The sequence below is a fragment of the Athene noctua genome, chromosome 1 (genome assembly GCF_965140245.1).
Source record: "Athene noctua chromosome 1, bAthNoc1.hap1.1, whole genome shotgun sequence".
Classification (NCBI taxonomy): domain Eukaryota; kingdom Metazoa; phylum Chordata; class Aves; order Strigiformes; family Strigidae; genus Athene; species Athene noctua.
Genome location: NC_134037.1, coordinates 208743121 through 208768370, shown reverse-complemented (window position 1 = coordinate 208768370; position 25250 = coordinate 208743121). Strand labels below are relative to the sequence as shown.

The 25250-nt window shown below is 36.6% G+C and overlaps 1 protein-coding gene and 1 non-coding gene across 2 annotated transcripts in view; one reads left to right on the top strand and one right to left on the bottom strand.

Moving 5' to 3' along the window:
- Positions 1–25250, top strand: part of GPC6 (glypican 6) — a 795485-nt gene that overhangs the window by 547399 nt on the left and 222836 nt on the right. The gene's annotated exons all lie outside the window — the stretch shown is intronic.
- On the bottom strand, positions 22785–22969 carry LOC141956587 (U2 spliceosomal RNA). Its single transcript, XR_012632958.1, has one exon. It is a non-coding gene; the product is annotated as a U2 spliceosomal RNA (small nuclear RNA).

The following is a 25250-nucleotide window of genomic DNA, read 5'->3' as shown; positions in this document are numbered from 1 at the left end:
ACCAGGAAACAGGTTCAGGGACTATAGCCCGTGGAGAGTGGTGGCATGGCAAAGCTCATGCTATAAGGGCTAAACTCATTTCCACCCCAAATCAGGCTGACCTTTAAAAAGGTGCCTTTTGTGAATAGGTATTGTCTGGTAAAGCTCCAGGCAATCCAAGCCACAGCTATGTTTGCCACCCAGCAACTGTGTTAACAGTTGAGCATATTGACACTTGTGCCAGCCCTCACTGTAGCCAGGCTCAGGTTGTGGTACAGGCTTATGACGCTATGCTGCATCCCTCTGTGGGATGTGCCAGGGCAATGTCTCAGGAGATCTCATCTCTCAGGTGTCCACATCCCCTTCCTACCCCCATGCCTGAATTTCTTTAGAAAATGGAAATTCTTCTGGAATCAGTGATAGAGATGTCAAGTAACAGCAAACATTTGTGATATTAAGCATCAAAGACTGTATCAAAGAAAAAGAAATTCTAGATTTTTTCTAAATCAATGTACAGTAGAACAAATTGAGAGCACTTTTATGTATCAGTAGCAAAATGATCTCATATACATTAAACCAAGGGGAAAATGTGATATAAACCTTAAGCTTATAATTTAAAAATAAAACATAGGTGATGGTAATGCAGAGTGTTGTGAATGACTTCTCCACAAGCATAGCTTGATGACTGTTATATGAAAGATCAATAATTTTTTACCCATATAAAGTGAAATTCTCAAATATAAAAACTTCAGCCATGTGTTTTATTGTTAGCAACAGGAATAGCTCACCCAAGTTCTTTATCTTTGATACCAAATATCTCGGTTATAGACAAGACCTTGAGGTTGATCGTTATCTGCTGTCTCTAGGCCCACCTTTCAAGAAAAACTGGACACAAAACTTAAATGCAATTTATCCCAGATGAAACTTGGTCTTGAGTGGGTGATTTAAATGAACAGATGTTATGTTAGCTCTCCAAACAATGAAAATTTTCAGGAACATTGTGTTATGTAGTTAGTCTATGAGAAATTACATTCTTCTCTGAGCATACACTATTTACATTAGTCCAATTTCTGAGTTTGAGGATTTTTCACATTTCTTTGTTTATTTTAAACTACTCATCTATTTTTAACAAAACCTGTTTAAGAAATCTCTCAGATGTTTGAAGAACTTCTGTACAGGTTCTAAGTTACTGACTACAGTAGCTTCAGGGTTTCTCTAATTAATTTTCAAACATCAGTTGGGTTTTCTAAGGTCATCAAAATGTTGATCATTCTGACTGAAGTTTTCCTTTGCATTTACTATTCCCCTGGGGTGGGGGTGGGGGGAGAGATAAGAAAAGGAAATGTGACTTGAATTTTTATACTGCATAGTGGGGTCAGAAGTACCATTATTTGTGGAGACTGCCATCGCACTTCTGAGTAGCTGATGCGTTATAATCCCAGGTCAATTATTTGTGGATCAGAAGTTTGTTATTTAAACATAATACTAAAAAGGAGAAGGAGAGAGGAATTACTCAGTTGCTAGCTTGGAGTTTGTGAGACAAACAATGACATTTTTAAAAAGCATTATTTTTTTGCTGCCACTAAGTGTATCAGCTATACAGCAGGTATTTCCTGAGGTGTCGATCAGTTTGTTCTAAAGCAAATGCTCAAAGTTGAAGATAGATCAGAGGGGCAAGACAGAATGAAGTCAGTATTGTTCCAAGACGTATGGCAGTCTGGCTTTGCTTAAAAAGTGAAATTGCTGTTCCCCTTTTCTTTTAGCATCATTCATCTTCACTTAAAAGAAAGTTGTGTTAGTATTGGAACTGGAACATAGTCAAAATACTGGATCCAGAAGCAAGCAGAAATGCTAGATCTCTGTACTGACAAATATGTGAGTTGAGCTAGATATTATTTCTTTTAAAACAATTTTAACAGCCTCTAAATTACTGTGTTTTGTATAAAATGTACATTTGTACATTTCCTCCCAGACTTGGAGGCTGAGATATAAGTAAGCACTTGCTTGTTTTCCCACCATCCAGCTCGTCAGTAGCATTATGACAACAATCAGGGAGAGACTGGTCATGTCAAATGGCATAAACTTTACTGTCTGATACCTTTGCATAGAGCAGTTTCTTATGCTATATATGGAGACTTTAAGGTTTACAGAAATTGCACTGCAATTTGTACTCTTTCCTTTTTCTGCAGTCCTTGTTGCCCAAGGAAAATGGGAAGATGTAGAGCACCAAGGCAAGATTTTCTTTCTCAGTCCTGGTGAATAAATCTTTTGTTTCCATGGATTCTGCTTAGGGATTCTTAAAATAACTCTTAGAAATATCTATCCAGAATTTGTACAAAATCCCATTTCCATTTTTGTCATTTTTTTCCAGAAACAAGTCCTACAGTGGTAGAAATGCTAACATTGAAGGTGATTAAAATCCTCTGTTTTCCATAGGTGGGATTAATACTAGAAAATACTTGGTACAGGTGGAAAAAAAGGCACTTAATGTTATGAGATATATCAGCCTCTGTGGGCTTTTTACGATTAATCATTATTAATTTTTGTTATAAATGACCATTTTTAACTTGAAATCTAAAAGGAGACAGTTTTCACAATTTGCTCTGTAATTCCTAGTCAAGCAACCTGAAAGTGATGGTTTAGTGTGTCTTAATCATTTCCTATCAAATCTCTACCAACTTGAAATAAAAAATAATTGATTGAAATACTTTATAGGAGACTTAGTGTGTTCAGCTCCTCTACAAACTAACTCTGAAAACATTAGCATATGATGTAATGCACCTTCTCTCATTCAAGATTTAACCATGTTCCTGCTTATCTACATGAGGTGGCTCTTATACCTGGCATAACTGCAGCTGGAGGACATTAGAGTCTTCTTGGCAAACAGCTGAGCAAAATGAATATAGAAATTATTAAAGGAGTGTTGACTGGAAGGAACATATGTTGTAAAAACTTGGCAAACATTTTATCTCATCTTATTTTCTGACTGCAAGCTGTGCGGTAGTTACAGAAACCATATTTTTTTTGTCCAGCTTTAAATGTGAAAAGATAAGATGGGATGGGAAGGAAGAGGGAGAAGGGTGTTTCTCCCATCATTGCACAAATGCTATTTCAGCTGTCTTTGTAAATAAAGTTATAGGATATATAAGATAGTTTTAGGATGAGTAGGTCACAGGCATTAGTGGCATTTCTAGTCCATGAGATCTTGATTATCATTACTGATTGGAAGTCAGATGAAGAAATTGTATTTTGATGGCAGTCACCCACACTGGTTCCATGTTTGCTCTGAAAGAGTGAGTTACGTGAAATTTACCTACTGATTCACAAAGACTTTACTAGTGTGTCTTCATTTTTCTTTCCTCCTAAGTATAGTCACTCTATTACCATGTTGGAAGCTGGATATGCTTGGGGAAGCAAGCAACAGACCCATTTTTAACAGCGTACCAAAGTTTCCTGTTGTCCTTCTGCACAGAATAGAAGGAAACTCCATGTCACTATGCCCAAGCATTAAAACAGTAAAATATATACATAAATAATTAAAATATAGTTCATGTTTAGCAGTATATCCTTCAACATTTTTCATTTGAAATTGTGCATCAGTATCCATTGCTTGAGTAAATTGTCTGCTATCAACAGAAATTGAAATTATGAGCCTTTGAGCTGATACACTGCAAACTTAAAGATGTGCAGAATTTATTTAGCACTTTGTCTTCTTAATTTCTTGGAGTTTTGCTTCAAATATTTGGCAAGTATTTCTGCATGATGGTAGATGCTATGGAATTGGGGCCAAGGTGTTAAGGAACAATGATTGCTGACACGCTTTATGGGTGATTATTCCTACTTATATTCTCATCACACCAGTTTTGATTTAGGACCTCATTAAATATTAATCTGAATGAATTTGCTCTTAAGTTTCTACCTAGTTTAAGTAATAAGTGGACCTCATTTTTCTTTATGTGTTTAAATTAGCTGATATACATTTATCTATGCAAATAAATTTCATTGCAAATGGATGTTTTGTGAAATCCTATGAGCACATATTAAAAGCAGCATTAGGATCCTAAAGAGGCTATGGCAATCTTAATTAGTTTTATAGACTGAATCCAATTATTCTTTATTGGAAGCCATGCTGTTTAATTCCAGTGCTTGCTCTTGGTAAAGAGTCTACTTCACTATTGCAAAAAAAGAACACATTTTTAAGAGGTTATCAAAATATTCTCTAAAGAACTGGAGAATTGTTTGCATGAATGTGATGCCTGTCATTTTGACAAAATGCCAGGGACCTCCAGGACTGAGAACCCTAAACTTTTACAGCTTGAAAAGAAGAGACAGGGCCATAACACTGAGGACAGTCATGCCTTGTATCCCATGCAGACGAACCCACAGCAGCAGGAGCACACATTCTCCAGTGGGTCATCTTTTTGGCTGTTCAAGCAGTGTTTTCTCAGCACTTGAGACCTACTGCTCACCTAATCCCAGCAATCTCCCGCTAAAACTGCCTGATGGCCAGCACTAGGACTGAAGCACAGATCTCCAAAGGCAGAAGCACAGTTGCTGCCCTTGGGTGTTAAACACACAGAGGGTAGGTAGGGGTGAGGATTGGTATCAACTCCTGTCATCTGTTGAGTAGCAAAACCAGTGGTTTACACAAATATTTGCAATTCTAATGAGGAAAGTATGATTGCATGTAATTTAACAGAGACTTGATCAGCCTTGTTGTCCCTGGGTAGTGAGGATTCAATCTTTTGCCATTCAAATACTAATTAAATAAACGTTTTCCACTGATCCTAGTGATAACAATTTCACTATATCTCTTTTCTTTACAGGGCTGAATGTCTTAACATTTAATTACTGTTAACAAGACCTTTATGGGCAGAATAGAAAATTTCATGTACTGTAATAGCATTAGCATATTAAATGTAATTGTCAGGTGGCCCTCTTAGGATTACTGTTCCTGATTGAAGCCTATTCAGCTTTTTCTTCATTGTCATTTAAACTTCATTAAGTATAGAAATTCATTACTTTTACTCCTTTCCATGGCAGACTAGCAGTCGAAGTTGTGTAAGCAGATAATTAATTTTGTTTGATCGATAGAAATCTGATCTGATTGCATTCTGATTTGGAATGGTCTGAAAGACGAGTTAGATTTTTCAAAGTCAAAATAACCATAGAAATAGTTGTTCTATGCAGAAGTAAATAAACTAGAAACTATTCTATCTTTTTTTTTTTTTTTTACCTTTCAGGGTGTTCATATTTACAGAAAATTGCCCTTAAGTGTCTGGACTTTAATATTGCTTTATATTTTTAATAATCTGCTTGTGTTTTGGAAGGACAACCGTGATTACTATAAGGAAGCAGATTTTTTAGAAGTCATTCTTAAGGTCATAAAGCATGACCAAAGTTGATATTCTACAGCGTCAAGGCTCCTGTTACTAAATGAACAGAGTTCAGCCTTCCAGAAGTAGCATAGTAGTGAATTTCAACTGCTTCTCTGGTTAAAATAGCAAAAATATGATGAGAAATTGTTTTCTTAAAAAGAGAGTGTAATATTCCCCACACTGCAGTACTTTCAAAAAGAGTCTAACACTTGGAAGAAAAGAAAACATTGATAGCACCAACCTTTATAAAAAGAGGTTATTTTTCAGTTGTTCTGTCACTAGTTAGGATTAACATCTAAACATTATTTTGCATTGTTTTAATTGACAGTTCTACTAAGATTAGGACAAAAAGCAGGTAATGTTGCCCTGAATAGCTGCTTTGCTATTATTTTTCCCAGTCTCATTTGCTTTATCAAACAATACTGTGTAGGTTCCCTTGGCCTTGTGATACAAGGATAGCAACTCTTATTTTCAGGTGGCAAAACACATGCTGGTTTAGAGCAATGAAATATACACATCTTTCCTACATCTCATTTGATTTGCACAGTTCATGATGATCCTTTAAGGAAGCAGTGAATGCTTTACTTTCAGAAGATGGCAGCTTTGGAGCACAAGGTCATTTGTCAGCCTGCAAAAGCATTGTGTGCACAGATGAAAGGTCTCGGCTTTGGTGTCACTAAAAGAAAGCCCCAAGCTCATGCTATAACTTGATAAAAATAAAGCTTCCCTTTTTTCCCCTTCGGTCTTAAGGATTTGTTATTTAAGCTTATTTTAGTCAGTACTTTTTGTAAAGAAGCCTTTTCTTTCTGCAGTTCAATTTGGCTTTGTCATTTGTATCTTTGCACTGTAGAGAAGAAACAATTTTTAATCCAAATGTATATATTTGATTGTGCAGGGGGCACCAGCTCATTATTTTTTCTGCTCTTTCTTATTTAAACTTTTCAAGATGTGTCAGTTTGAGTAAACATGACAAAGACTTTGATGGATAAAACAAGTTATCTTAATTATATAGCAAGAGTCCAGTTCCTATACAATATAGTTTAAGAGGGAGACAAAAGAAAATAGTATTTTCATGGCAATCTTTATGTGGAGAAGATGGAGATTATTATTATCTAGTTATTTTGTATGACATGCCATCAAGACATCACAGAGCTGTTTCCCTCTGTATGTGCTGATGGCTGTGGTTCAGCCAGACACTCATGAACACCAGACAGACCTTTCCTGACAAGCCAGAGTTGGCACCTCAGCCCTGGCATGGACACCACAGTGGCTGTGGCATTTCGTATTTTTGTCATCTTCACTAGATTGGTAAAAGTGGACAAAGGAATTAATCACCTGCAACTAACAATTTGGATTCACTCTTTCTGCCTAAGCTAAGGCCACTAATCATAAAAGTGATATGATCCACTGGACCATAGTCCAACAGCCTTTGTCTTGGAAATATTCAAAGTCTTTTGGGGATTCACTTTGTCTCTTTTTCCTGCATAGTAAATGAATAAATCTCAGCAAGGTGCTTTCGTCTACAGAAAAAAAGATACACAGCTGCCCTTTCCATGACAGTAAAGAAACAATGTCCCAAAAATTCCCAAGTCTACTTAGCAAAAAAGACAAATTTGCTTCACCTCTTTCACTGTAGGCAGGAAATAATGAATTTGCCTATAGTGATAATTCTGGAAACATCTTCATCTCTGAGCTTCTAAAATGATGCTACCAAGACATTTTTTTAGGAGGAAATATAAATTATTGGTGGTTAAAAGTATGAGGGACCTGAAAACCACTGGAATAATGTAGTGTTCTGAATGAGCACAGGAAAAGGGATCTGCAAGGTATAATCATTAATGCTTCCCATCAGTATCTTATATTGTAAATAGGTAGAGAAGAGCACAGAGGACTGGCTCTGTTTTGAATGTGGGCTATGGTTACCAAATGACACTAAAAACATCTAAGCCCAATACATTACCGAAGGTGAAAATATTTTATTTATTAGCTCATAGACATCTTATTTGTGATCAGTTCATAGATTAGAGGTGAGGAAGGGATGGACCAGAAGACACTATTATGATAATAAAGTCAGTTTTATTACAAAAGTATTTTTCTAAATTATCTGAGAGAGATTTAGCACTGTGTTAGTGAAATCTGTAGGTGTCATAGCATGGAGAAAACATGATAAATAATTAGAAGGAATAGAAGGAGATTGAAAACATGGGCAAAAATCATTTTCTAAGGGTTCCTGAGGAAAATGAACAGTCACACACCCAAAGGAAACAAAGAAATCAAACTCCCAGGCAAAAACATTGAAATTAGGGTTGTTTGATAAACAATAGAAGGTTACACAGTAATATTTATTAAAGAAAAAACAACAAGCTAAATGAGCCTGAGTTTGCTAGCTATGTTAGACAAATGTCTGAAGAGCTAAACATCAAGCAGAAAGAGGAGATATTTCATATCTGTCAAAAGAGTATAAAAACTAAGTACAAAAATATAATTCATAAAAGGAAACTTTGCTTCACACATTAATGAAAACCTCGTATCTAGCTTTGTACTAGCCTTCCAAACATAATGAGGAAGTAACTTATTCCTTCAGGAGAGGGATGGAAGGGATTTGCACTGAGAAGAAAAAATCTGTATTCTGAAGAATATGCACTAGGTGGCCAAAGTTTTTTTCTCTTTAATTTTAGTAGTTTTCATGCAAAAATATATTTTCAGTAAAATACCCTAAATATATAGTCAGTAAGTTATAATTTGGAAACAGTAGAGAACAACCATCTATTAATAAATCTCTACTTTACAGAGAAGGCTAATCTGTAGTTTCTTTTCTTTTATTTTACAGTCATTGTAAAAAACTATCCTGAAACTTCAAAGCAGGAAAGATTCATTTCACCATCCCAGAATTCTTTGCTATTTTTTTCCCAACAAATTGAGTTGTAAGTCATTTTCAGGTGGTTTCTCCGATAAGCTTAGGCAAGTGTAATTTCATGCAGTGCAATTCAGACTTACATTCCCACTATGAAAGAGAGCTCATCAGTCTGTATTCTGGACAGAAAGGCAAACCCCTTCAGAATTACTTAGTGTCAGTTATATTTTCTTTGCAGTGCAACATAACTCTTTCCTGGGAATGGAATGTACCTTGTGCTTATTTCCATTTATGGCCAAGAACAACCAATATCATTTTAACAAAGCTTTTATAAGTATTTAGAAAGATATGTACTTATGAATAGTGCCATATTAATATCACGGCTAATTAAATGCTCTGTTTAGCCAAAGAATGAAGGCAGCAGTGAAAGTTTTTATCCTTTTTTCTGGAGATTGGAACGGATAACAGACTAATTAAGCATCCACAATACAGCTTTTCAGTTTAGTTTGACAGCAAGAACACCATTTAATGCAAAACTCGATGGTGGTGGAGTGATTGTTGGAGCTCACTAATGGGTCTCCTTGTCTCATGCTGGCTACCAAACCTCCATCAGACGGTATAAACAGAAGCCAGGATCCAGCAGTGATCTCTGCATGGACAGTATACTTTGCAGTACTGGGACCATAATGCAGCCGTTATCAGTCTGCATTCAGATTGGAGACTGAAAATTAAATAATCTTTATTTTCTTATCCAAGCCCAAGATGTCAAGGCTGTTTGCAAGAAAGTATTGTTTGTTTCTTGTAAATCATATAAGAATGAGGAAAAAAGAAGTTGATTGCTTGATTAATCTTTTAAATGGTCTATGTTTGGGAAATTCTGTCACACTGATACTCCTTTTTTGATACTGACTAAGAAGTACCACTCTCTTCTAACTCTTAAAAAAGGTGAAGAGAGAGTTCATTCCACATTATTTTCGCATTGCTACCTTTTTAAAAATTATTTTCATAATCCTCATTTCATTGAATTACTTCATCTTTTATTCTAAAATCTCAGCTTTTAGAGAAAGGGATGAAATATCATAGAACCTCAAGGTAGAAGAAAAGAGTAAGAAATGGTGGCAGAGGCTTTTCATTTTATGTTTCAACATTATTTTTTTTACCTCATTACATACATATATAAAGTGACAAACATGTATTTGAAGATGAAGACACAAAACTGCTAAAATTTTGAGAGGAAAAAATTGTTATGCATCAATCCTGATTTTGTTATCAGATTATTAATAAAATCAGAGTGTGTGTTGAGTGAGTTATCATAGTACCTTCCAATACTGAATTATGAAATGAAATTTCAGTTTATGAAAACTACTTTAATATAAGAGAATTACCTCTTAAAAAATTGAATCCTCAAGAAAGTTAAGAAAGTTAGGTGGTTTATTTGCATGCGACATTGGCAGGAATGAGGAAATTCTGCAAAGGGTAAGATCAATCATGTAAAAAAAGTGAAAAGACAAGGCAAACACAGATAAGAAGTGCTCGGCAGGAGATATTGTAGCACCAGAGGTTGGATTAAAAATATGAACACTGGTATTTGAAATAATTTTGTCATTTGGGTTTCATTTCTTTGTGCTCAGGAAAACATTTTTATAAAATTGTTTGAGCTGTTTGAAAATAACCCTAAAAATGCTTGTAGTTCAAGGCAGGTTCTATATGTTTAATTGTTCCTTAGTCCATTTCCTGTTGCCTAATGGACCTACTGTTACCTTAAAACATAATGAGCACTAACTGTCCCATTTCCCACCCCAAAATCTCCTTATGTGTGTAAGAGATGTGTGAAAACAGCAAGGAAAGAGTTGTCAAAAGAGCATTCAGAAATTTTGAATGAAAAAAAAAGAGTGGTTGAGTTCTTTAATTTGGACAAAGGTAGATGGAAGAGGTTCTAGACAAACCAGCTGTCTAAGTCTGCACACACTGAAGCCAAACTACTTATCCCTACAACTGTATAACAGTTTCATTTCTTTGCAAGGTATTTTTTATTTTTCATTACATTCCCATACTATTGTCATTGTTCACTTACATACTATATATGCAATCACTTCCTCTACTGCTTTATTTCTCTCCTTTTCCAAGGAACTTTTATGAAATTTGTGGCATCACAAATAGCTATATCACTCTCAAAAACACTTTGCCTCTGTGTGTTACAGTAGCCTCTATTATATTACAGTTCATTGCACTCTAAAAGCATAAAAGCTTTCAAGGCAGTTGACTCTGTTAGGGTTGCATTTGCCTATTGCACCAGATGTACACTTACAGGATAAAGCAGCAGATAAGTATTTAGGCTGAAGTGGTCTTCCTCTTTCTCTAACTTTGTGTGATACTTCTATTGAATGTTTTCTCAGTTGTCTAAAGGAGTTTCTGTGTGTTGTTCTTATGATTTTCTTGCACCTTTAAATCATAGTCTTATTTTGAAATTCTATAAAACATTAAATTTCTTTTTCGATGGATAATGCGGTTTACTGGAAAATGTGGGGGTTTTCTCTAGTTTGTTTGTTTCTTTGTTTTGTTATGGGAGCCTAATGGTAAGGTCTTAACACCATATTTAGATTCTTAAGTTTAATCACCTAGTTTTCAGAAGGGCTGAGCAGACAATCTGTTCCATGCAAGTTAATAGGATTTGTTAGATGCCTGGTCGTTTTGAAATTACCCAAAGGCTCAACTTTGTTACAGGCTCTTAGTTGTTGGTTTTGGGTTTTTTTGAAACCTTGGCCCATATACCTAGCTGAATTTTTCACATAAATTAGGAGTTGTAATTATATGGATAGCTTGTAATATATCATCTGTTTCTCTTAATGCCCATCTTGTGCTCATCATTTACAAATAATAATCAAAACAGCACAAAAATTGGCATCAAGTATAAAGAAAATCAACTTTATATTAAATAACACTAGAGGGAAACTGTTATCATGCCAGAGAATTCAAAGAAATTGGGCCTGTTAAATGAGGTGAACTAAATATATACAGTAGCACTCTCCAGATAAATTCAAAATTTGCAAATCCTTTTTCTTGTCTTTGAACTATAAGTGTATTTCACTTCAACAGAGATATGCCTTTTTATCTTCTTTATGAGGTGTCATATGCATTGTCTAATATAAATGAAAAATTGTACCATGTGGGATCAAAATTCCTTTTCCTTTCCTGCACACAACGTCTTTGCCTCAGAAATCTGATGCCAGTAAATCATTATATCAATGAAAAACAGCAATCGTCACACACAAAAAAAGGGGGAAGAAGTGGGTAGGTGGTTAGAATGTGTATGAGAAAAGGCATCTTCGTGACTTTAAGAAATGACAGAACCGCTTTGTCCAGTACTGAGGATCTATTTCTCTTTGACTCAGGAGGGACTTCTGCTTTAATTATTTACCTTCAAATCTCTTTTTTATAACAGCTTAGGTGACTTTCCAAATAGAAGTGGCAGTCTGGCCCTTGAAGACAGGTGTTGCTTTCCTATTAAATTCACATGGGTCAGAATTTCATTCTTAGGAGCTGTTTGTTGCTTCTGGTGGTTTTCAACTTCTGATGAGTACGAGGACTTCGTGTTACACCTGTAGCATGCAAATACTACCAGCAGTGCTGTGGTTATCTTTCAAAACCTGTGTCCTCTTTTGTTACAGCTGTTTCTGTTCTACATGGGATGGTTATGAGATGTGAGCATTGGTGTGTATAGCATAGCTGTTAGTTTAATGGCTTGGAAGGTATTGTCACTTGGGAATCTAATATTTTTAAGCCATAAAAGGGCTGGGTGGGTCAACAGTTAGGTGTTTTTCTAATTCTTCTCTTGGGGTTTCTCAATGAGTTTTGCAACTGTTTTCAGGTTAGTTAACTCTGAATCAAGAAATATTTGATGTTGAAGGTGTGATATCAGTCATATCTCTTTTGGCTTCCAGACCCGATGAAGACTTCTGTTGTATCGCCACTCTTGGCATTAACTTCTATGGTCAGCCTCAAGCTTTTGGCTGTAGTTTGTGCCAATCCTAGACAAACGGCTCACTCAAGCCAGTGGCCCATTGCCACCAAAGTAGACTGATCACTCTGCCACAGGGAGACCTCAATCAGGACAGACTTCTCTGACACAGCTGGCTTAGTTGCAACCATCTCCCTAATCGCAAGTAAAGTATTGACTTGTATTAAGAACTAGCCTCATTTTTCACTTCAGGTGTGAAAATTCCAGCCTTAAAGGTAATCTTGTTTGAGCGTGGCCACCAAATTCATGTCATAAACCCAGAGCAAATCAGACACTAGCAGCTGTGTACACAGTGAACCAGCTGTGCATTTCAGTCATTTCAATGTCTGGCATGCCCTAGATTTTCTGCCAGTGGGCTTGCAGCTTTTAAAAACTCGCTGTTGTCATGGGTTAGCCTGCTTATACAGTCACTGCATTTTCTTCAGAGGGAAACCTCTCATTAAGTAGCTTCCAGGCATTGTAACTGCATGTTAGCTTGCAGGAGAGCTCTAGCTCTCATAAGGCAACCCAGAGGTACATAAGCCCTGTGAAGAGAGAGGTACATTTATTTCAGTGAACCTGATCTTCAGGCCACGCATGAAAAGGCATTGCAGGAAGGAGACCTTTTCAGTTTCTGGAAATTAAGCCCTCCCTTAACGCTTCCTGAAAAAGGGCAGACTCACACTGTATTGTCTTCAGTGAACACTTCAGTTTTGTATCCGCAGGATTAGGACAATGAAGATAACAGTGCGAATTTTAATTTAGAGTTTGTGAGGCAGGAGCTATAGTGCTCCACATAAATGCTTAGATGAAAAATAAAAGCATGTAGCAAAGATAGAATTTGTATTTCCATATATGATAATTGGAAAGTTCTTGTAGTCAGATTTCTACTGTTTATCCTTTTAAAAATATTTTACTAGCTGAAAGTTTATAGCAGAAGAATTATTATATGTTTAGAAAAGCTTGTTTGACATGAAATCTCATTTGGGACAATAAATCTTTTCTATAAAATTAAAGTTAAATGTCATGTCAGTTTCACAGATTTTTCTATTATGATTATCTTCATTTACTTTTCACAGAGTTAGTGTATACATCATAATGAAAAAATAGACTCTGGCACCTATCAGTGGTAGAAGAAATGCACTTACAGGAGACAATAATAAAGACTCATAAAGAACTGCAGTAACACATTTTATACAAATGGCCTTTCTGTAAGTTTGTCGCTTCTTGCTGAATAGCAGTCATTAACTGCAAGACATGGGTGGCTTCATGAAGAGTTCTAGGAAGGCTTGATTCATTGTTGTGACTTTATTAATAAGAAATCGTGAACCTGAATTAACCAACCAATTTAGATAAGACAATCTGTTGTCTAATAAGATGTGACTGTAATTTGAATAGTGGTTTTGTAATAAGTGTATTATGGGATGAAGGACAAGCAGATATTAGCTTTGTCTCATTAGCTTCCAGGAAAAAAATGTAGTTAGTCTGCCAGTATGGAACATGGAATTTTTTTTTCTTTAACTCAGCTCATCCTGTGTGCAAGTAGACCTCCCCTGCCTTTATCTTCTCTACCACACAATAATGTCAAAACCAAAAAGAAAATGGGGTATGATGCACCTTTTGAAACGCTCTTATGGTCCCTCATTAGTGGCAATAAATCTATTTTGTTCTTGCTTGTTTCTCCTTAGTACTACTGGATACCCTGACCGCTGTGAAGATGAAATGACAGGCACTAGCTTGTCAACATTATGTCAACATTACTAAGTTTTGTTTTGTTTAGTTGCCCTCTCTGGGCTAATACAAGAATCTAATGTCAGCTAAGTACTAAGAGTGCTTGAAAATAGTCCTTTGATGTTTGAATGTTTGGCAATAAGAAAATGGACAAAGCATATGTAATGTTGACTTGTCAGCTCAAACTCTCCCAACAGCTCTCTCAGTTTTTTATATGGATGTTAAATAATACTGTGGAGTAGATTAAGCTTTACTACTCACTATCATGCTTTTATTAAACTCTAAAACTGAATTTTATAGGAGTATTGTCCAGTTAAGTAACAAGGATAAATCTTTTCTTTGGTCATACAAAACCAGGCATTAAACCATATGTGCGAAGATTAAGACAGAAGTAAGCGCAGATCTGTATGGCAGTGACTTTTCTAAAAACACATTTAGAAGAAGAATGTTTGTCCAGATCCAATGCCGGGGGAGGTTTCCATATGATCCCAAGAACGAGATTAAGACACAAACAAGGTTAAATGCCATACACCTAAACCAGTTTTTATTATTAAAATTGAAGAGGAGTAGTGATAGGACAGAATGGAAAGAAAAGACAGAAATACAGCAAGCATCCAGAATAGTTGCAAAAATAGTCACCACCATGGATCCAGTGGTGTCCTGTTGGTCCTGTCTTCAGTTCTTCAATGGTGGGTGCACACACAGCAAAGTTTTCTGTTGCCTTCTAAATTAATCATATCAGTGGATTAGCATATCTACCCACCTTTAGCTTTTCCTCTGGTTCTGACTTCATACTTTTTGAGCTGTCATCCAGCTTCTGGGGCAGAAATTCTCACCTCTTATCATTCCATTAGCAAGGCATGCATGGTGTCTGGCATACACAATAGGCCACAAATGGCTACATGATGCAGCCAGTGATAAACATTTGGGTTTGCTCAGTCCATGTCTCCCCCTTCGAGGCTTATGTAAGGAGTTTGACGATGCAACTGCAAGGGAGTGGGGGGTGCATCCTTCAATACACTCCTGCTTCCTCGGGTGACATTCCATAGACTAATCCAAAGGCCGAAGCTTGTCCTTGAGGTTTGTGCACACACAAGCAAGCTTTGAGACAGTCATTTGACATTTCAGTCTCTCACAATGCTGTGTATTTTGTACCAGTTTCTTGTTGAGCTGTTTCCGCCTCTTGTGTTTGAGTGTCCTTGAATACAGGAAAGCAAAACAAATGTTTAACAAGGAATATAGTACTACTGATTAGAAGATTGTATTACAAATGTAAATTATGCTGGATGAAACATAGCTGTTCAAAAACTTGTTCATATGCCCTTAGAACGCTGTGTCATCTGGAGTATTCAGTAGACCCTGGCCAGCTGAGTTCCTGTTTTCTTAGTTTTGCAAGTTTAAATTTAGAAAATTAAATGAATAATGAGTATTGGGAAACTCTGCAAAATAGACTGGAGTTTCATGGTTAGTATGAAATTGGCTTGTGTATGATACTGTGGGCGCTGGATATCAACACAGGAGTGCACCCTGGAGTGGTCATCACTACCAGTATCTAAATATCACGAAGCTCTTGAGTTTCTTAATAAGTGCTGTTCTTTCATTTATTTATATTGGTATATATACTCCTAAACTACCTGAAACAGTAGCACAGTCTATTCCAAGATAAAACTGCTATGAAAAAAATTCATGAGGAAAGCCTGAACATACAAGGTACTAAACCTCCTTTCATTTCTCACAATGGACTTCCTTGCTGTGGGTATTATGATGTGAAAAATTACATCAGCACCTTTTGCACTTTCTTGTTTCACAACACATAGGTACAGGAAGGTAAAGCAGCAAATGACACCACGCTTTCAATCTCCCTTTCTCTCTGTTCTGTTGGTGCCATCTTTGCAGCCTGAATGCTGAGCTTCAGGGACTGATGCTGACTCTGAAAATTAAGGCATCTTTTAGCTAAGCAGCTGGCTATCCCATTTCCTGGTCAAAGGCAGAGAATTATACAGTATCTTGCCAAAAGCAACCTGGCTGGGTCTGGCACCAGGATCAAGGTGGGCTGTAATATGTAGGATGAGACCCTCCATGGGTCTCAGACAAAGAAGGCAGCAAGGGCACACTCTGCTCCAAAAGCCAGGGTGCTTCTAAGCCTCTAAGAAAGCAAAGAAAATGATTCTTTTAATAAAAAGATCCAGTTATTGTATTGACTTTTTCAGAGAGGGAGGATAATGAGTTTTCTATGCAACTTAATGAAGTATCACCAGAGAAGAAATTACATAATATGAAATCTTTAGACGGGATTGAGAGAGCATGTTTCATATTTCCAGAACAGTGAAGATTCATTGCAGCTTCTCATTTCTTAACAAACCCTGAAGTGAAAATTCTGTCTCTCCATAAATCCCAGTCTATCAGTCTGGACAGGGAACTGCTTTATGTTTGCATTCATACGGTTTTAAAGCTGTAAAATAGTATCCACTAAATTTTTTGATGCAATTCATTTTTTAGTAAATCTGTGAAGAGATGTAAGGAGCCGGAAATCTTTTGTATTTGCAGGAGCACAAAGTCTCAGCCAGCAAATACAATCCAGGCAAAATGAAAATGTATTGCAGGTGCTGATCACTGACTTGCAGAAGATCAGAAGGTTCTTTGCACATTAAAAAAAAAAATAACAAAAAAAACCCAAAACATCAACAGTAGACCGAAAAACTTACAAATCATATGGCAACATTTTAGTCATGTTCTGTTTGTTTGTTTTCTTTGTATCTTGTTTTCTTTGTTTGTGTTGTTTTTTCTAATGCATTTTTGGATTTATGACTAAGATCAAAGTGCAGCATTTACTTCCAAGGGATATGCAAGGCTTAAAGCAAAAGGAAATTGTTTTTCAGCAAAGGTTCAGATAAGTTAAACAGATAACAGTTTTCATTAGGCTGTGGAAGACATTTTTGGGCAAGGATTGTTACACCTGTTACACCTTTTAGAATTGAAGATCATGTCTTGTATATGTGAATTCTGCTATGATTAATACCAGAAAGCAGCCATTGTAGCCTTTGAGGAAGAAAAAAAAAAAAAAAAAAAAGCTTCTATTTTAAAGCCAAGGTTATAGTCAAGGTTAATTCAGGGTGTCACGAAAGTGTGACTGTGACAAGATTTAGTGACGATGTAAGGGCAAATTAATGCAAGATCAGTGGCCTGACTATTGATTCTTATCATGGGATCCTGATGAAATGAAGTCATTATTTAATTACATTTACTTACACTATAAATGGTTCCCAGAATAGCCTGCACTGGATTTTGATGTCTGCAGCTCCATCTTCACTTTTCTTTGGTGTTCATAAGTGAGTAGGGAATGGGAATAAGCACTTGAGAAAATTTTCCTTTATTATACTTCACATGCTGTTATTTTCCCACAAAAAGCAAGCAAACAAATGTTTTCATTCTTCCTTTCAGAACAGTCTGTGATCTTAAATAATTCTGAGTATAGGAAGCATATCTTGAAACCTCTGAAGATTTTCAGAGTAAAATTTCTCCAGATTTCTTTCAAACAAATCAATGTTTGAATGTTTTTCCTGTTCTTCTTGAGGGGTTTAAATTCTTTTTCTCAATATCTCTAGAAGTAGACTCTAAAGTTACTGTTCATACTAAATCAAGTAACTCAACTGGGACCTACAAGAAGTTAATAAGTGCTTTAGTGGTACTTGGCTTTACTATAGAAATCTATTAGGAAACCTCAAGCATGTATAAAATGACACAAACATTCACTGAACAATCAAAATTACATTATTTCCCTCTTGTATCCTTCAGTCTCTTGATTCTGAATCAGATCTATTTGTCAAGATTGTGACTAATAAAAAGTTATCATTAATTCAGGTTTAATATGTCTCATGGACCAAGCACCACATTTTGTCAAATTTAAAAGCTCAACAATTAAGAAAATATAACTGGTTTTCATTATAATGTTATTGTCTGGAAAATAGTATGCAAAAATGAGCAGAATTCACATTTTAAATGTGGGATTATATTTGTCAGTTTAGAACATGGCAGCATCTACTGCTGTGCTTGTATAATACATAGTGCGGTCTTGCTGAGGACAAGAATCTTAAATAAACTAATTGTATTGAGTGGAAAATCACAACTCAATGAAACTCAAGTTTCATAAAAACTTGATGAAAGATTTAGGTTCCAATTAATCAAAAAAAGGGAGTAAAAATAACTTTTTGGGGTTTGGATCAGAGTAATAAGTAAAAGCAATCTACAGAGTTTAATCTGATCCTCATTGTATCCCACCATATTTATGAAAGCTTCATCTCCACAACCTCTTTTTTATCTTATATACTGTATTTTTTTTAATTATTTTTAAAGAAAAATAAAACCACATAATTCACAGATAATCAATAATAGATAGTTACAGATAATAAAAGATAACCAATGTAATGCATGAAACAAACACAGTCTTCTGAAAGACTGTCCTCTTAGTGAGATAGCCAACTGTTATTTAGTCCATGGTGCAGACTTTTCTCCTGCAAATGTTATTCTCATTTTAAAACCTTTCCTAAGAGAGAGACATAAAAAGTCAGCGTATTAGATGAGTAAGTAACATAATAGCTTCCTGTAATAACCATCTCTAGTTGCCGCTTAGTAATCAGACATTCAAAAAATACACAAATAAAATGCAGTGCATAAGGGGTTTGCTTGCTAGCTCAATATCATGTGCTTAGCCATTAAAGGAAAATATAGCAGAATCATTATGTTAAAAAACAGCAGATTAAAGAAATTTCTTTTCTCTCTTGTGCACCTTTGTTCATAAGTAATAGTGCTAAAATTTTCACATCTATTCTCAACTACTACAGAGGGAATATATACATCTAAATTGGAGACATAATACATAAGGGGTTTTGTTAATGCTTTTCCTCTGAATGAAGAAATCCAGCCATAGAGAAATTATTTCTGGTTCAGGTTGTCTTTCAGTGCCCTTGATAATTGTAGTTTGAGAGAGAAAGAGAGGAAGAGAGAGACTTCTTTCTGTGCTTCAAGATTTCAGTCTTGGCTCAATGTGTTTCTCTTTGTCAAGTCTTTTCTTTTCTTTTTTTTTTTTTTAACTTTTCTTCATCATAATAGGTGTCCAGCAGTTCTTTTCATCTAATCTCTAGCAGCAGCAATATCACTGATCTCACCATTTTTTAAGTGTGTTCACACAGCCAGTCAGAAGCATGGTGGGTAGAAGGAGAAATGGGAACATGCATTGTAAAGGGCCGAATATAGTAGGAACCCATGTCCAGGCGTCATTTTGTACAAGAAAGTATTTCTGCAGCATTATTTCATATTTTGTTATTCCAGTGTTATTTGCTAAAACTGTCTTTGGCTTTTATATATTCAGCTGTAGCCAGTGGACAGAACAGCAGGATCAACTCTGGTATGTCAGCACATAGCAAAGGGCAGGTTTGGGACACCTGACATCCTAATCCTGTTACTAAACACTGACCTTTCTATATGAAGAAAAAAATCGGCCACCCTCACAGCTCCATTTTCTATTCTCCTTGAAAGCCCAGATGTTCTCCTACACAAAGAGAAAAGGAACAAAGTCTGGATGAAATATGTTTCTGAGGTTGGAGGATAGTCAACAACCCACTGACCAAGACAGCAAAAGTGAAGGCAAATATATATAGTGTTTGGTGTTGACATTAAAACGACTCCACACTTTTTCATTTGTGTGGTTTATAATAATTTCCTGATTGTTCTAACTAAAGTCTGACACACATGTACCTGCTTAAATCTAAGATTGAGTAAGAACTGTGTTTGTTTCTTTCCATTATCTCTAAAAGAGTTCCAAATAACTACATCAAATATTGATGCCTAAATTGTAGACTTACACACTCAAGTGAGGTTAACCCCACATCTATCAAGCTCAGAACTGATGGTAGGAACACTCCATTCACCTGCTGTAAACCACAGGACCATATCCCCAGTGAACAAAGTGTTCTGGGGCATGGCCCAACATAATCACTGTTCAGACCATCCCACTTCTGAAAGGTGCTTCAAGTACGGAACATTTGCAGTTTATTTTTGTGTCCTAAGGACCAGGCTCCATGATAAGCACAAGCAAAGTTCAGTGGAAGATGACACAGTGTCTTTTGCTTTTGACTTTTTCCTGAGTGTTGTATGTTGTGTTCCTCCATTCTGGCTGCTCTGGTTGCACAAAAGAATCTGAGCATGCTCAGGTCAAAAGGCCTCTGGCACTGGGGGAACAGAGAGCTGAGAGACACTCAGCAAGACAGAGAGAGATATTGCAAAAAAAAAATGGTTGCAATGAGGGAAAGTTTTCCTGTGGACTAAGGGGAGACCTTATCACTCTCTACAACTACCTGAAAGGAGGTTGTAGCGAGGTGGGTGTGGGTCACTTCCCCCAAGTAACAAGCAATAGCATGAGAGGAAATGGCCTCAAGTTTCACCAGAGGAGGTTTAGATTGGATATTAACAAGAATTTCTTCACTGAAAGTGTTGTCAAGCACTGGAACAGGCTGCCCAGGGAAGTGGTTGAGTCACCATCTGGATTTAAACACCATGTAGATGTGGCACTTAGGGACACAGTTTAGTGGCGGACTCACCAGTGTTAGGTTTACATTTGGACTTGGTGATCTCAAAGGTCTTTCCCAACCTAAATGATTCTATGACAGATTGCAACTAGAAACCAATTTTACACTTGCTAGACTAAGTCAGAAAGTTTAACTTTTCAACTGATAGCAACCATTCCTTACCTATGCTCTTTATTCTGGAAGGTTTGCTAGCATGAGAAACTTCACATTAGAAGTATTGTTTTATAAGGCCTAAAAACTGTTGAAGTTCACGTCTCTTTTCCTTTATTTAAGGTTCATCAAGATGATAGATCAGTGTCCATCAAACAAAACTCTTGACAAATCTTGGCTTATTTTATCTGATTATTTGTCTGTGGACTGTTCATGATGTAGGGTTGTGGGGCTGTGGATTGAGGTGCAGAGTGGTGGTAGCAAAATTAGATGTAAAATAAGCAGTGACAGCAAGAAAGAACTACATTTATGCCATGATTTTTCTCCATGAATTGGAAAACTGTCTTTTGATGAGAGAGGATAAAAGTGGATGTACCCAGTTGAAACTGACCTCAATAATTAATTTTGAGGCCATCCATCAAATGTCATTTTACTGACATGGGGAAGCAGCAGGTGATCCCAGTTTTCTTCTTGTGCCAGAGATACTCGTACTGAAGAATCCAGTTATTGTTGGCTTTAATTGGCTGTTATGATTAAAGTATCTTATGTAAGGATCCTGAAAGTAAGCATAAGCAAATTTACTTTCTGTAGCTCTAGAAGCAATCCTTTAAATCCAGGCAGTGGAGGAGATGTCCAAGAGACCTTGCACAGCTTTGAACCTCGCTGCACTTGCCCATATAAATAAAAACTTGAACCTTGGTAGTTTTTGGTGCAGCATCTATTCTACTCACTCCACTGCTCTTTATGAAAGAAAACCAGGCATCTTCTACCCTCTGATTTTTCATTAGAAATGTTTCAGCAGCCTTATAAGACTTTAAGAACTGGTATTCTACTTAGGAAATGTATTTCTAGAGAGGTTGCTGGAAACAATGTGTTCTTTGTTGAATGGACAGGCACAGTGGAATTGTACTTTTTCATGATGGTTTGTGGTACCTGGTCCAACGCTATTAGGTTCAGAATCTGTTCCAATATTCACCTTTAGATACACAGGACTCTACCAAGTTTGTGGCATTTCTCATATCCACTGGAAAATTTGGCTTCTCTGTCAAAGATTTACAGTAGTGCTAACTTCACAGTTATATCCCAGTTGTCTTCATCACTGAAGGTGAATGACATTGCTGCACTGATGAGGAGATATCTCCCAACTTGTGAAATACCTTTGTACATTTGTGGAAATGGCTGCAACTTTCCTTACATTAGAAAGATTTGGAAAGAGATTGTGGTAGTGTAGCTGACAGTTCATCCATACCAGGGATGGTAATGATGAGACATCTTTCAGCAGGTATTATAAATGGATATCTGGCATTGAGAGTGCCTTTACAGTTTGAGCATGTTTATCCTTGTGGTTCTGGAAACCAGACCACTAGGTGGATTATATTGCTGTATATAAATTGCATTCCAGCATGTTTTATAAATCAGGTGGCTTAATCAGATAAAGACAAATGGCAATGAAATAGCTTAAATACAAATTTACTACCAGGTAGCCATTATACAGTGCTGTATTTTACTTTTACGGGATTTTCTGACTTAGCTGGCAATAAATTCAGTCATTTGCCACTTAGAGACATGGGTCAAATTGTCATTCAGTCCAATCTCTGTGGTCCTTTCAGATTCAACATGAATGGGGGTTTTGCCATCTACCAAGGACTGACGTCTTATTTAGCAAGCTGTAGAACATCTTTCATTTTGTTAAAGGAGAACTAGGCATGCTGGGGGAGAAATACAAACATCCTTGCCCTGGTCTGGCTGCAGGTGGATTCAGGACCAGTTAAGTCCACAGCACAATGAAGTCTGTTCTGACTTACTTTGGAAAGTCTGTGAAAGTCTGTTGGGAAGAGTGACACCAGCAGGGACAAGGGTGGTTACAGTTACAAGCCTTCCCCATATGCACTGTGTCTCTGACCTGAGATCTCAGGAGTCCTCCATGACGAGCATAGCTGCAGTGCCTGCATCAGCCCCATGGAGCTCAGCGGGGTAGGTGCCTTTATGGCCATTGACTGTATCACAAGAAGTTCTATGAAAGCAACACAGATTCAGATTCCACCTGAAAAAAAGACTACAGCACACAGAGTGGTTTTATGCACAGATATCGCATCCTGACACACAGTCACAATGTGGCCACAGTACCTGGAAGCACTGCAGTTTCAGGCTGATGCAGTGGATGGAGGAAGCGGTTACTCCTTCCCATGCCCTCCAAAGCCATTTAATAGAAAATCTTCAAGCTCAGGATGTATCAGATATTAAAGTGATAAGAAAAGATGATGCACTTGATCTTAGCCGACAGCTGGGAATTGTGCATCTGGGACAAGAGCTTCAGTGCATACTGCAGAGCACTTCCATCCCACTGAGGAGGATATAGGATCAGTGCTTTCAAGGGCTGTTGACAGATCTAAACCATAACACATAAATGAGTGATTTCTACACTTGAGAAAGTGAGAACTGTAAATCAAGACAATTACAGTAGCTTGTAGTGATAATTGAAACTGTTGGGTTTTAAACTACTGTGGCTAAATATCTGAGCAAAAGAAAATGATCTTAGGCTGTATTTTTTCCTAGTTTAGTATCTTCTTTTAATTTTCACGTTTATAGATCTGCTGCCTTTTAGCTCCTAGTCAGTTCAACACAGACTGCATTTTCTTGCTCAGATTTGAATAAAGAAAAAAAATTTAAACATCTTACCTGCTGAGAATTTATGAGGAATAAAATATTAAAAGGAATGCTTTCATCTGCTTGTAGACCCCACTGTTTCATACATCAGCCTAAAATTCATGGTAGATTAAATGAAGATTTAATAGTAAATTTCACATTTATCTATAGATAATATAGATTTCACATCTATCTCTACACAGAAGGAAAAAGCAAATCTAATTGTCAGATGCATTTTTGTGGTGTAGATTTTTATCTACTTCCTGTTCTGCAAGTGTGAACAAATAACCAGTTTAAACTCCACAAATTTTCTTTCATTGGGTACTTGCATATTTCAAACCACTGCTACACTGTTCTTACTTTCCATTAGAATATTTTCCAAAAATTAGAGTACCTAAACTATAATTTTATCATACTAGATATAATAGAGGCAATTTGTTGCTGCAGTTCACCTGTCTGTTAACTATCAGGGAACAAGACAATGCATCTTGTTTTACTACATGTGTACACGATTTTAGTTTTTGTATTATTATGTTGACATGAGTGTGAAGAAGGAAGAAAGTTGGATCTTTTACACAGGACTAGTTTGTTTTAATACAATCCAATAAAACAGTCTCAGGGAGATGATATACTTCATATCATATACTCATCCAGTGCTAGTACTCTGGACCACGTTTTTCTTTAGCAGACAACTCAGAGGCAAAACACTGAGAATAATCCCTGTTCTTACTGTAGAGACATTAATTCCCCTAACTATTCTCAACTTAATCACCTTCCTATTTTTCTCTTATAGTGACTTGGAAGTAGAACATGCAGACACTAGTGAGGATCCCAGAATGTTGCATTCTGTGTCTATAGGGAAGGAGTTATCAGGAAGGGATTTAAAAGAAAATAAAAGAAAAGAGAACTAAATAATCCTTAAATGATGGGATGAAGATGCAAATTTACTTTCTACTACACAGTTCCAAAAGCTGCAAATGCAATACTCAGCAGAAATGTGAGCACACATCCCATAAACAGGTCATTCCAGACCATAGTCATCATCCCAATGTGCACTTGAGCATCTGTTAAATATTTTATAAATGGTTTTTATATTTACAAGTAGCTTTGTGAAAATCTAACAAGAGCATTTGAAAGACCATAAAAGACAAAATGTTAACATGGAGCTATAAGGTGATCTCACATGATTTGGGCCCACATAATGCAGTGGGCATTTATGGATCCTATAAATAGATGGTGAGCTATTTATAAGCATCCCTCTGTTTCCGTGCTACCCTGAATATAAATTACCAGGACACTGTGTATTGTATTGAGGAGCCTGTGGTTTACTATTAGAACCCAACATGTATCTGACTAGATCCTCGTTGGGATACCTTTAAGATCTGACACCCTTCTTCACTGTAGAAGTCAGGAAAATAGTTTAAGATGTTCGCTTTCGATCTCTGTGCTTCCATATGATCCACAGAGACTTTGTTTTACTGTCCTGGCTATTGTGCTCCATCTTGTGCTTCATTCACATCATGAAATGAAGCAGGAGAATAAGCAAAGCATTACATTCTGTTGTGTCTCAAATAACCAACATCTTGCTTTCTACTGGGCTGGAGGGTCTTCAGCAAATACTCAGTCTTTAAAATAGGCTTTGCACTCCTTGCTGAAGTGATGTCTGTATTTTTGTACCCATCTTATCTCTGACAAGATGTGACCAGCTTATTGCTAACAATCAAATTTAATGTTTCATTTCAAAACCCAGCACTCTTGTTATTTGGCCTTTTGAATTCCATGGAGAAGGACCAAGAATATGGGCAACTTCAAAAATCATATTTTGTTTCTATGGAGATTCCTTTGCTTTTTTTCCAAATAGCCCAGGGCTACTTATGGGATTTTACCATTTAAACTCACTTGAAAAATGTTCAATTTAGGTCTATTATGAA